The following is a 14854-nucleotide window of genomic DNA, read 5'->3' as shown; positions in this document are numbered from 1 at the left end:
TACAACGCCACATTACCTGAAGAAGAGCGTTGGATGATTCAAGTTCAAGTTCCTGGAAAGACGTTCATGCCAGTCACTGAGCCCATAGAGTTTTGCTTTGATGCACCAACCTGGAGTCTAGGATAGAGCATGGAAGATCAACACCAGGAAGGATAGATCAATTGCAGCTTTTATCCAGGAGTTAAACCAGCACATTCGACGTCAGGAGAACCAGATGTGCGCCAACATGATAGATCTGAAGAAGGCAAGGACAAGAATCAAGGAACTGGAGGAAGAACTCAAGGCCACACATGAAGATTATGAAGAGGAAATCGGAGTATTAGTGGAGAAGAATGACGATCTGATCAAGAAGATCGGAATATTTATGGGAGGCCCTACACGAGTAGAAGAAGACGAAGAACCCAAGGAGATTCGCTCGGAAGACTACATCATCATCGACGAAACCGACCCGGATCTAGATGATAGCGATGATGACTATGTTGATGAAGCAGGAGCAGATATCATGGAGTCTGCAACCGAAGAATATTTCTAGTAGACCACCCCAACAGTAGTAGTAGTCCACCATGTAAATACAGTAGTCCGAGCACTTTTGCGATAGTTAGATCGATTGTATGCCCTTGTTTGATTGAATGAAGTGGATTGTTTGCTTTTGCCTCATGTGCATGTGGGTAATGATTTCTCTCTAGACCCCTCTCTATTCTTAAATCTCATCTTTTCTAAACCCTTAGATGCCTCCGAGACATGGCCACGAATTTACCTTCCCACCAGTGCTCACCCAGTTGATCCAGTAGCAGAACATGTTGATGCAGTTGCTAGTCCAGAATCAGAATCAGGGGAACAACAACAACAACCCACCACCACCACCACCTGTTGATCACTTAGCCCATTTTCTTAGGCTGAATCTGCCGGTGTTTTCCAGTAGCACTGAGCCGATAGTAGCAGATGATTGGCTCCGCAAGACAGCAAGGGAGTTGACCATAGTAGGATGCACAGATGCAGAAAAGGTGAAGTTTGCCGCACATCATCTTGAAGGACCCGCGACATCATGGTGGGAGAATTTCACCGCCACTTTCCCTATCGACACTATCACATGGGACCAGTTCCAGCAGGCTTTTCGTACTGCCCATGTTTCAGCAGGAGCTATGGCCATGAAGAAGCGAGAGTTTCACAACTTGCGCCAAGGAGGACGGACAGTTGGCCAGTATGTGGAGGACTTTAGTAAGCTAGCACGTTATGCGCCAGATGACGTTGCTACGGATGCAGCTAAGCAGGAGAAGTTTCTGGAAGGACTGAATGATGAGTTGAGTTTGCAGTTGATGGTAGCAACTTTCAACAACTACTAGGAGTTAGTAGATCGTGCTCTCATGATTCAAGGGAAGCAGCAGCAGATTAAGAATCGCAAGAGGAAGTATGGCCAAGGAAAGTACAATTCAGGAGCTCAGCAGAAGCCACGTTTTACCCCTAGACCGGGAGGACATTTTCAGCATACCCATGGAGGAGGTAGCTCGCACAATCATAATGGCACCAAGAATGGTAATGGGAATGGAGGAAGCAACGGCCAGAACCGTACCAACCCATCAACCCCAGCTAAAAGAGACCTGAGCCAAGTCACTTGCTTTAGGTGCCAGAAGACCAGACATTATGCCAATGAATGTCCTGAATCCCAGAATGTAAATGGCAATGGAAGCTCTGGGGAGAAGCCGAACCCTTTCAATAGGGGACAGGTGAACCACGTTAACGTGGAGGAGGTGGAAGAGCAGCCGGATGCAGTAATCGGTAAGTTTTTGGTTAAGTCATTTACTGCGCTCGTTCTTTTCGATACTGGTGCTTCGCATTCATACATATCAAGGGGATTTGTGGATAAGTATAACCTACCCACCAAAGTTCTTAGAACACCCATGTTAGTAAGCTCACCAGGAGCGGAGTATATGTCTAGTAAGGGATGTTTTCAAGTGCCATTGAGTATAGGTAGGCATGTGTTTCCCTCGGATTTAATCATTTTGGAATCACAAGGTTTGGATGTAATTCTGGGTATGGGTTGGCTGTCGATGTATGGAGGAAACATCAATTGCGCCAGTAAGTCAATTTTGCTTACCACCCCAGAAGGGAGAAGGATCAAGTGTGTATCCCGGCATGTGCCTAAAAGGACTCAAGTGAATTCGTTAACAGGAGTTGTGCAGGAGGAAGTACCAGTAGTGAAGGATTTCCCTGATGTATTTCCAGAAGAGTTGCCAGGCATGCCACTGGATAGAGATATTGAGTTTTTTATTGAGCTTTTGCCAGGCACAGGGCCAATATCTAAGAGACCATATAGGATGCCCGCAAAGGATTTGGAAGAGATTAAGAAGCAGATTAAGGAGTTACTGGATAAAGGATATATTCACCCAAGTTCTTCGCCTTGGGGATCGCCAGTACTTCTAGTGGAGAAGAAGGATGGATCGTTAAGGATGGTTGTTGATTATCGAGGATTGAATGAAGTAACCATCAAGAACAAGTACCCACTACCGATGATCAATGATCTGTTTGATCGATTGCAAGGAGCTAAGGTATTTTCCAAGATCGATCTGCGATCAAGATACCATCAGTTGAAGATTTGAGAACAGGATATACCTAAGACGGCTTTTACCACCAGGTATGGGCTGTACGAGTATACAGTTATGTCATTTGGTCTGACTAACACACCTTCATATTTTATGAACATGATGAACAAAGTGTTTATGGAGTTTTTGGATAAGTTCATCGTAGTTTTCATTGATGATATCCTGGTTTACTCGAAAAATGAAGAGGAGCATCGGGAGCATTTGCGTTTGGTACTTGGTAAGCTCAGAGAACATCAGTTATATGCCAAGTTTAGCAAATATGAGTTTTGGTTGAAGGAAGTTGGATTTCTCGGACATGTTATATCTGGAGAAGGTATAGCAGTAGATCCCACCAAGGTTGACACTGTAACCAATTGGGAAGTGCCAACAACAGTTGGAGAGATCCGGAGTTTTCTTGGACTTGCAGGATACTACCAGAGATTCATTGAAAATTTCTCAAAGATTGCAAAGCCTATGACGGAGTTGTTGAAGAAGGATACCAAGTTCATATGGACCGAGGAATGTGAGACCAGTTTCCAGGAGTTGAAGAAAAGTTTGGTTACATCACCAGTGTTGATTTTGCCGGATCAGACCAAGGATTATGAGGTGTATTGCGACACTTCACATTGAGGACTTGGAGTAGTGCTTATGCAGGAAGGAAGAGTTGTTTCCTATGCCTCACAACAGCTTAAGCCTCATGAGTTAAATTATGCCACTCATGATTTGGAGTTAGCAGCCGTAGTGCATGCATTGAAGACTTGGAGACATTATCTCATTGGAAACCATTGTGAGGTGTACACGGATCACAAGAGTTTGAAGTATATTTTAATGTAGAAGGAGTTGAATCTCAGGCAAAGGAGATGGTTGGAGCTCATCAAGGATTATGATATGAGATTGCATTATCACCCCGGAAAGGCTAACGTAGTAGCCGATGCACTGAGTCATAAGAGCCATGTCAACACCCTAATGACGGGAGATTTACCAAGGGAGTTAGCCAAAAATCTTCGTGATCTATGTTTGGAGATAGTCTCGAAAGGGTATGTAGCAGCATTGGCGATTCAGTCTACTTTGATGGATAAGATCAGAGAAGCTCAAAGGACCGACAAGGAGATCGCTTCTATTAAGGAGAAAATGAGCAAAGGAAAAGCTAAAGGATTTCGTGAGGATGAGCACGATACCTTATGGTTTGAAGACCGTGTTTATGTGCCTAATGACCCGGAGATCAGGAAGTTGATTCTGCAAGAGGCCCATGATTCACCATATTCGATTCACCCAGGAAATACCAAGATGTATTTGGATTTGAAGGATACTTTCTGGTGGACCGGAATGAAGAATGATATTGCGGAGTATGTAGCAGTTTGTGATGTATGCCAGAGAGTAAATGCAGAGCATGAGAAGCCAGCAGGATTGTTACAACCATTGCCGATACCCGAATGGAAGTGGGATAAGTTAGGCATGGATTTTATTACAGGATTGCCCAAAACACGTTCAGGCTATGACTCGATTTGGGTTGTAGTCAATCGTTTGACAAAGGTAGCTCATTTTATTCCAGTGAAGATTACCTATACTAGTGCCAAGTTGGCAAAGATAAACATGACCAGGATCGTATGTCTGCATGGAGTTCCAAGGAGCATTGTATCAGATAGACGAACTCAGTTTACCTCAAAGTTCTGGAATCAGTTGCATGAAACTTTGGGTACCAGGCTAGAGTTCAGTACAGCTTTCCATCCACAGACAGATGGACAGACCGAGAGAGCCAATCGGATTTTGGAGGATATGCTGAGAGCTTGTGCGCTAGATTATGGATCTAGTTGGGATGAGAATTTGTCATACGCAGAGTTCTCTTACAACAATAGTTATCAATCAAGTTTGAAGATGGCCCCTTTCGAAGCCTTTTACGGAAGGAGGTGCAGGACACCATTGTCGTGGGATGAAGTTGGAGACCGTCAGTTGTTTGGACCGGATCTGATTAAGGAGTCTGAATAGAAAGTAAAATTGATTCGTGATAGGCTCAAGGTAGCCCAATCTAGGCAAAAGAGCTACGCAGATTCTAAACGCAAGGAGACATTTTACGAAGTCGGAGACCAAGTTTATCTTCGAGTATCTCCACTTCGAGGAGTTAAGTGCTTTGGAGTTAAGGGAAAGTTAGCGCCACGTTTTGTAGGACCATACAAGGTTTTTGAGCGTATGGGAGAATTAGCCTACAAGTTGGAATTGCCCAAAGGATTGTCAGGAGTTCATGACGTGTTTCACGTTTCCTAGTTGAAGAAGTGCCACGCAGAGATGGCTGATATACCGCTGAGAGACACAGTGCCGCTGGAAGCGATTCAGTTGGACAGTGATTTGACCTATGAGGAGAAACCAGTCAAGACTCTTGAGCATGCCAGCCGAGTCACCCGCAGCAAGGTTATCAAGTTTTGCAAAGTTCGGTGGAGCCACCACACGGAGGATGAAGCCAACTGGGAACGAGAGGAAGAATTGCTGAAGGACCACCCTCACCTATTTTCTAGCCAACCCGAATCTTGAGGGCGAGATTCATCTTAAGGGGGGTAGGTTTGTAACATCCCAATTTTTCAATTTGGAATGTTATACAATAGAACATCATTGCATATCATATTTTATTTGCATTTTGGTTGATCCTAGAAATTCTACGCAACTCAAGGACCCTTGGAGAGGGTTGGGGATTTCATTATTTTCATATTTGAGCTTTCTCAAATTTTGAAAATAGGATCATTTGATTTTATTTATTTTATCTTCAATTATTTCTATTATCAAAATAGGAGAGAGGGAATAAAATGACTTTCCCAAAATAAAGAAATATTGAGGATTTAATAAAAAATAAAATAAGATTTTATTTTGGATTTATTTGCTATTTTATTTGAATTTAGGAAAAATGCGCATTTTTCAAAAGTGCATTTAGGCCCAAAATAAATGTTCATCCTGTGCGGCTCGGTTTTAGAAGCTGGGGAAAATTTATTTCTGGATTTTTGGAGCCCGTTTAGTATTACATTTGTTTTTTTTGAGCATAATTATTTAAAAAAAATCTGAACCGACCTTGGGTCGTGTCCGGCTAGGACTCCGCCTGGCCGGGGGGCTTTATATAGCGCGACCCTGGGCCGCCCCAGCCCAAGCCGTGCCGCCCGCCCAAACCCTAGACGCGCCGCACCCCAGCCGTCGTCGCCGCTGCCGCCGCCGCCGGAGCTCGCCGCCGACGAGGTTGTCCCCCCGCCGGTTTTTTTTTGAAAACCATTGGTTTTCACCGGGTTTTTTCGGTTTTTTTTAGATTTGATTTTTTTAGATAGATCATTTTTTTCTCGGTTTAGTTTAATTAGCGAGCGTTCGCTCGTTCGCTCGTTTTAGCGAACGAGTTCATCGTTTAGATCCAGATAACGAACGTTCATTCGTTAATCTGTTCGTCGTTTTTCTTTTTTTTGGTTTAAATCCATGATTTTTCTGATCGCGATTTCTGATCCGATTTTCGTTCTAGTATAACTTTTCGCTCGTTTATCAAAATCAAGCGATTCAAGCGCATGGAGTTTCGTCTCGAAACCCTCTTTCCGTTTAACAAACTCAAACAAGTTTTTGCCTCTGTAAAATTTGACCTAGATCCAGAATAGTAAACGAAGCTTGTTTCTTTTGCCGTTTATCTTTTGTTGCTTCGTTCGATTTGATTCTTTTTGCCAACCAGAGTTCTTAAGTTGGACTTTCTGGTTAGATCTCTTATTTTAGTTTTACCTGTGCATTAGTTGAGTACTTATTGTATGCTTGTTTGTTTGCGATAGAGTACCCGGAGTGCGCCACTTGCTACTTCGAATCGCTAGGTTTTGCGGATCATCAGCAAGGCAAGTAACACTTTGATCATACTTCCTACTACCCAGTTTTATTGCATTAGATCAATCCTCACACATTGCAAGATTAGGATCTAATTAAATTGTGCGTTTGGGAAGTAAATGAGGTAGTACCTATCACCTGTTTTATTATCAAACCTTTGGGAGTTACTTCTACATTTGCTTAATATGCCATGCTATGCTAGTAGACATGGATTGGGTGAGTGAAATCCATGACAGATGTGAGTTTGTTAAATTAATGGTTTATCTAAGGTGGCAACTTAAACACGCATCTGGGTGGATTGAGGTACCTGGGTATTCCAGCGATTGCCTGTTTTTCTTTTGGACCGCCACCCAGGCTCAAAGGGATCATGCGATTATTCATACTAGAAACTTCCGTGTGCAGCCACAAGCTACTATGGGCTCTACCATAGTTTACTAAGTTGCGCGAACTCTTACAGTGGTAGACTAGCAGATGTAGGGGAAAGTAGGTGTAACGGTCTACCCGTTCGTAAGGTGCTAGCGCTTCTGAAAGACTATGTCTCGGTCATCCATTTCTCAAACACCATGTAGTGTGAGAATCCCAACGGGGGAGATCGAGTCTTGTGGGGAAAAGTGCGCAAACCTCTGCAGAGTGTATAAACTAATCATGGTTAGTCGTGTCCCCGGTTATGGACATCTTGAGTATCTAGTACTTGGATTATCATGTGAATCTCATCATGTTACTCTAATTAATTTGTTGGGTTTTTAATGATGATGTTTAATTGGGATTGAGAGGGTGTCTACACTCTCAATGTTTAACAACCACCATGATAGTTAAATAAAATTTATTCCTTTGTAGTAGGGAAAAATTAGCTTTACGCAAAACTGTAACCATAGAGCTTTCCACCAGCCTAATATGCATGTAGTATAGTCTTATTCCTTCATTGCTCTCTATGTGTTACATTGCTAGCATATTCCATGTGCTGGCCTATTTCGGGCTACAACGTTCATGTTGCAGACTTTTCAGACGATGAGTAAGGTGCTTTTAGGTCGTGGTTCTATACTCAGTGATGCCGTTGGAGTTGATGGACTCACTTATATTCCAAGCCTTCCGCTGTTATCATTATTAGATGTCCTTAAGCCATATTTATTGTAATAAATTCTCTTTTGAGACACTCGATGTAATAAGTGTGTGATTTCTACTCTATTATAAATCCTTCAAGTACTGTGTGGTGTCAGCATTACTGATCTAGGGATGACACCGGAGCACAGAGATTGGACCGTTTGAGGTCTGGTCGCTACAGTTTTCATCAATATATGAGAGTTCTAGATCCTATCTTGCAAGTCTATAGTCACCTATTATGTGTGAGTAATTCCATCACCAATTTCATGATGCGCACCGCCATGTGTGAGTAATTCCATCGTAGGCTTGCTGGACGGTGATTGGTTGGATGAGATTCACCATGTAATCAAGTTAGTTTTGTTAGGGTTTGATCCCTAGTATCCACTATGTTCTGAGATTGATGTTGCTATGAATTTTCTATGCTTAATGCTTGTCACTAGGGCCCGAGTGCCATGATTTCAGATCTGAAACTATTATGTCTTCATCAATATATGAGAGTTCTAGATCCTATCTTGCAAGTCTATAGTCACCTATTATGTGTTATGATCCATTAACCCCGAAGTGACAATAATCGGGATACTTACCGGTGATGACCGTAGTTTGAGGAGTTCATGTATTCACTATGTGCTAATGCTTTGTTCCAGTTCTCTATTAAAAGGAGGCCTTAATATCCCTTAGTTTCCATTAGGACTCCGCTACCACGGGATGGTAGGACAAAAGATGTCATGCAAGTTCTTTTCCATAAGCATGTATGACTATATTCAGAATACATGCCTACATTACATTGACGAATTGGAGCTAGTTCTGTGTCACCTTATGTTATGACTGTTACATGATGAAACGCATCTGGCATAATTATCCATCATTGATCCGATGCCTACGAGCTTTCCATATACTGGTTTACGCTTATTTACTTTCCCGTTGCTATTGTTACAATCACTACAAAACACCAAAAACATTACTTTGCTTTCATTACTCTTTTGTTACCGTTACCATCACTATCATATTACTTTGCTACTAAACACGTTGCTGCAGATACTAAGTTTCCAGGTGTGGTTGAATTGACAACTCAGCTGCTAATACTTGAGAATATTCTTTGGCTCCCCTTGTGCCGAATCAATAAATTTTGTTTGAATACTCTACCCTAGAAAGCTGTTGCGATCCCCTATACTTGTGGGTTATCAAGACTAATTTCTGGTGCCGTTGCCGGGGAGCATAGCTCTATTCTTTGAGTCACTTGGGATTTATATCTGCTGGACACTATGAAGAACTTGAGAGATCCAAAAACCAAGATATATCCCTCAACTACGAGGGGAGGTAAGGAACTGCCATCTAGCTCTGCACTTGATTCACCTTCTGTTATGAGTAAGCTTGTCACACCAACACCTGCTTCTACTATTCGTTCTGATATGTCGCATGTTATTGATGATGCTACTTCTGCTATGCATGATACTTATGATGAAACTACCTCTCTGCCTGATACTACTATGCCACTTAGTGATTTTCTCGAGGAACGACTTGCTAGGGCTAGAGAGATTGAAAATATTGAATCTGGTTATGAAGATGAAAGTGATGATGAAGAATCACTTGTTATTCCTGAGGGTTATTTATTTGATCAAGATGCTTGTTTAGCTATTTTAGCCTGCAAAGATAGATATGAACTCAAAAGGTTATTAGCTAAATGGAATAAGCAGTCTCCAAATGCTAGGATGAGACCTGACCCTGCTTTTGCTACTTCACCTATATGTGTTGCTGATAAGGATTATGAATTCTCTGTTGATCCTGATATAATTACTTTGGTTGAATCTAATCCTTTTCATGGCTATCAATCTGAAACTATTGTAGCGCATCTTACCAAATTAAATGATATAGCCACCCTCTTCACTAATGATGAGAGATCTCGCTACTTTTATATCCGTAAAATATTTCCGTTCTCACTAAAGGGTGATGCTAAGATATTGTTTAATTCTGTTGATCCTGGTTGTGTGCGTAGTCCCCAGGATATGATTTATTACTTCTCTGCTAAATATTTTCCTGCTCATAAGAAACAAGCTGCTTTAAAGGAAATATACAACTTTGTGCAAATTAAAGAAGAGAGTCTCCCATAAGCTTGGGGGAGGCTTCTCAAGTTACTTAATGCTTTGCCTGATCATCCTCTTAAGAAAAATGAAATACTTGATATCTTTTATAATGGACTAACCGATGCTTCCAGAGATTACCTGGATAGTTGTGCTGGTTCTCTTTTCAGGGAAAGAACACCGGATGAAGCTGAAATCTTATTGAATAATATGTTGACAAATGAAAATAGTTGGGCAGCTCTTGAGCCAGCTCCTGCTCCAATTAATGATCCTATTCCTAAACCAACTCCGAAGAAGAGAGGCATTCTATTTCTTAGTCCTGAAGATATGCAATAGGCAAAGAAATCTATGAAAGAAAAAGGTATTAAAGCTGAAGATGTTAAGAATTTACCTCCTATTGAAGAAATACATTGTCTCAATTTACCGCCTGATGAAGAAATATATGATCTTAATCCTTTATTTATTGAAGAACCTCCAGATCTTGATAACCCGACACACGTAGTAAAGGTAAATTCTCTCTATAGATATGATAAAGCTGAAATCCCTCCTACTAAAATTGCTATTCAATGCTTGGATGAGCTTGATAATTTTATGTTTAAGCAAGAAGACTTCAATGCTTATTTTGGTAGACAACTAAAACAAGATGCTGATATGATTAAATACTTGGGTGATTATATGGCTAATATTAGAGGTGAACTTAAACTTGTTAGTAAACATGCTTCTATGGTTACCACTCAAGTAGAACAAGTACTTAAAGCTCAAAAAGAATTGCTCAATGAGATGAATAGTAAGAAAAATGATTATGCTGTTAAAGTGGCTACTAGAACTGGTAGAATGACTCAGGAACCTTTGTATCCTGAAGGCCACCCTAAGAGAATTGAGCAAGATTCTTAGAGAAATAAAATTGATGCACCTAGTTCTTCAAAAAGGAAGAAAAAGAAAAATGATAGAACTGTGCGAACTTCTAGTGAACCTATTGCTGAACCACCTGATAATCCAAATGATATTTCTATTTCTAATGCTGAAACTCAATCTAGTAATGAACATGAACCTAATGAAAATGTTAATGATGATGTTCATAATAATGCTCAACCTAGTAATGATAATGATGTAGAAATTGAACCTGCTGTTGATCTTGATAACCCATAATCAAAGAATCAACGTTATGATAAGAAAGACTTTGTCGCTAGGAAACATGGTAAAGAAAGAGAACCTTGGGTTCAGAAACCCATGCCTTTTCCTCCCAAACCATCCAAGAAAAAGGATGATGAAGATTTTGAGCGCTTTGCTGAAATGATTAGACCTATGTTTTTGCGTATGTGATTGACTGATATGCTTAAAATGAATCCTTATGCTAAGTACATGAAAGATATTGTTACAAATAAAAGAAAGATACCGGAAGCTGAAATTTCCACCATGCTTGCTAGTTATACTTTTAAGGGTGGAATACCAAAGAAACTTGGAGATCTAGGAGTACCTAATATACCATGCTCCATTAAAAGAAACTATGTTAAAACTGCTTTATGTGATCTTGGAGCCGGTGTTAGTGTTATGCCTCTCTCTTTATATCGTAGACTTGATTTGAATAAGTTGACACCTACTGAAATATCTTTGCAAATGGCTGATAAATCAACTGCTATACATGTCGGCATTTGTGAGGACGTGCCTGTTGTGGTTGCAAACGTGACTATTTTAATAGACTTTGTTATTCTTGATATTCTCGAGGACGATAGTATGTCTATTATTCTTGGAAGACCTAATCTTAATACCGCAGGGGCTGTTATTGATTGCAACAAAGGCAATGTCACTTTTCATGTTAATGGTAATGAGCATACGGTACACTTTCCGAGGAAACAACCTCAAGTTCATAGTATCAATTCTATCGGAAAAATTCCATCGATTATATTTGGAGGTTTTGAATTTCCTCTTCCTACTGTCAAGAAGAAATATGATATACTTATTATTGGGGATGTGCATATCCCCGTTGAGGTAACCTAGTGTTATTTGAAATTTCTCCGGTTTCATGTTAATCGGAATGAGTTTGTTAACAAGACTTGATCAACCTTGTTAGTGGATTCCTTTTGATGAGCATGAGATGGATGAAACTAGAAGCACAACCTTCTCTACCCCACTTTTACTTTCTGTTATTTAGTTGAAATAAAGTAAAAATAAATAATGTTCTGTCTATTATCTGATTATCCGTGCAATATAAAAATACCTCGAAAATAAAAGTTCTCCAAATGCCCAGAAAATTAAATATGATTTTTTCTAGAATATTTGAGGATTTATGGAATAAAGAACACACCAAGGGGCCAACCACCTTGCCACGAGGGTGGAGGGCGCGCCCACCCCCTAGGGCGCGCCCCCTGCCTCATGGGTCCACGGTGGCCCTCCTCCACTTATTCTTTCGGCCACACACTTCATATTCCTCCCCCAAACATGAAAAACCAACTCAAACCCGAGTGCAAGCTCGTTTTGCTGCCATTTTTGATCTCCTTGCTCATAGCACCTCTCACAAAACTACTTGGGGAGATTGTTCCTTGGTATGTGACTCCTCCATTGGTCCAATTAGTTTTTGTTCTAGTGCTTTATTCATTGCAAATTTGTGTTTCTTAGGTGACACTGTTCTTGAGCTTGCATGTCAAATTTATATGGTCAAAAGTAGTTTTGATGCATGATATAGACCCTAGGCACTTGTAGGAGTAGTTGCTATCAATATTATTGAGTTTGGTTTACTTTTATTTTGAAGTTACGAAAAAATTTCAGAATTTTTCAGGGGAAGAAATATGCTTAGGAAAATGTTCCAAGGTGGTTCTTCAAAGAAGCAAGGACCCAGGTTTGCAATGCGTGATGCTGATGAAGAGCCACCAAGAGACGCTCCAGTGCTTCCTTGTGAGTGGCCTTCTGAAAATTTTATGGATCGAGCGGGAATCAAAGAAGTATTTAACGCATATTTGCGTAATGCCGATCTTTAGGACTTTGAGGCAGACAAATGCCCCCAGTATCATGAGCTCACAAGCTCTTTCGTGAGGAGGTTTTAGTATTCATCTTCGCGTAATTTTCCTTCAGTCATGTTTGATCTTTATGACAAATCTTATACCATGGACTTAGAGGATCTCACTTTTTCTTGCAAACTTCCACAATGGGGTAGTGTTAGGGATCCCCCTAAATCTGAATTTAGAAATTTTCTTGCTAGTATAACTGTAGGGGAATCCAGAGATATAACGCAAGCTACCATAGGGAGCATTCACTTTCCTACTATACATTATTTTGCTCTCTTCATAGGTAGGTGCATAAATGCTAAGGATGAAGCATGTCACATGTGTGTCCCTGACCTTAGCATTCTCAGGAGTGCTGTGTCAGGAGACCAATCTTATCATATGGGAGCCATTGTAGCTCATAGGTTGCATCATAATAGACATAATGGAGATTTCTTTGGAGGAATATATGCAACCCGCTTAGCTAAATTTCTTGAGATATACATTCGTGAAGGAGACATGGAGTTGCCTCCTACTTATTTAGATTTTGATTCGATGGTTTCCCACCATTTTGTCGAGAGGAACGAATCACCTCTCCAGTACCGACTAATCTTTGACAGACGCCATGTTGTCCATATTACTCTCCCTGCTCCTGATTTCTTTGATTATCAGGCAAGAGGAGGATATACTATTACCAGAGAGGAGGCAGATGAGTACGAGAGGAGAGCGGAGGCCGCTCGTCGCCACGCTACAGCTCAGGAGGCGATAGCCACTGCATCACAGTACGACCCCAACATCTATTATTATGGATATCAGCCAGGCCAGCCGTGGCCATAGACCAACTTAGGCCAAAAGCCTAAGCTTGGGGGAGTACGTATTTCTCACCGACATTACATTTATGTTCACACACACTCATTGCTAGATGTCGGTGCTCATACTTTTTCATTGTATCATCCATGCTAGTTTATTTCCTTTTATGCTTTCTTCTTGTGTGTTTAATAAACCTTAAGAAAACAAAAAAAAAATTAGTTGTAGCTTTTAATTAATTTACATTCCATGCTTGTAGTAGTAATTAAAAAGAAAACCCAAAAATATTTCCCGTTCTTCTTTTGCTTGTTGGGAGCTTTCCCGTGTAAATAGTTTTATTTCTTTTCTTTTCTTTGGGGGCCAGTAGGAGAAGACCATGATTAAATTGTTGAAGTGTCTCTTACATGCATTATTGTTTATCTGACAAAAGAGCCCATATTGCCTTGTCTTCTCCTGTTTATTGAATGCTCGCAGATTCTAGCTTAGTCCAATGGACGTGCACTCTTATTATTATTCACATCGTTCGGTCGTGCAAGTGAAAGGCAATTATGATGACATATGATGGACTGACTGAGATGAGAAAAGCTGGTATGAACTCGACCTCTTTTGTTTTTGTAAATATGATGAGTTCATCGTTCTTGATTCAGCTTGTGATGAATAAACATGTTTGCAATAACAATTAGAGATCATAGTTGCTTGTGCCATGCTTGACTAGCTATGAGTTATAATGGTTTACCTTGCGTGCCAACATGCTATTAAAATGGTTATGATGTGGTATGATAGGGTGGTATCCTCCTCTGAATGATTTAAGTGACTTGACTTGGCACATGTTCATGCATGTAGTTGAAACAAATCAACATAGCCTTCACGATATTTATGTTCAGGGTGGATCATATCCTACTCATGCTTGCATCCAATGTTTATTAATTTTAATGCATGTACATGACTGTTGTCGGTCTCTAGTTGGTCGCTTCCCAGTCTTTTGCTAGCCTTCACCTGTACTAAGCGAGAATACTGCTTGTGCATCCAAACTCCTTAAACACCAAAGTTATTCCACATGAGTCCACTATGCCTTCATATATGCGGTATCTACCTGCCGTTCCAATTAAATTTGTATGTGCCAAACTCTAAACCTTCAAATAATCATCATGTTTTGTATGCTCGAATAGCTCATGTATCAACTATGGATGTCTGTATCTTCCATGTTAGGCGGGTTATTCTCAAGAGAAGTGGACTCCGCTCCTCACTCCCGAGATAAAGGGCTGGTCACCGGGATGCCCAGTCCCATGCTTTATGCAAACTAAATCAAAATAATTGCAAACAAAACTCCCCCTGGGACCTGATATATGTTGGAGGCACTCGTTGTTTCGAGCAAGCCATGGATTGATGTTTGTTGGTGGAGGGGAGTATAAACTTTACCATTCTGTTTGGGAACCGCCTATAATGTGTGTAGCATGGAAGATATCGCCATCTCTTGGTT

This window comes from Triticum urartu, chromosome 3A, assembly GCF_056163025.1.
Source record: "Triticum urartu cultivar PI428250 chromosome 3A, HENAU_Tu73, whole genome shotgun sequence".
In the NCBI taxonomy this organism is placed as follows: Eukaryota; Viridiplantae; Streptophyta; class Magnoliopsida; order Poales; family Poaceae; genus Triticum; species Triticum urartu.
The sequence above is the reverse complement of the archived record's forward strand: the minus strand, read 5'-3'. Positions refer to the sequence as shown.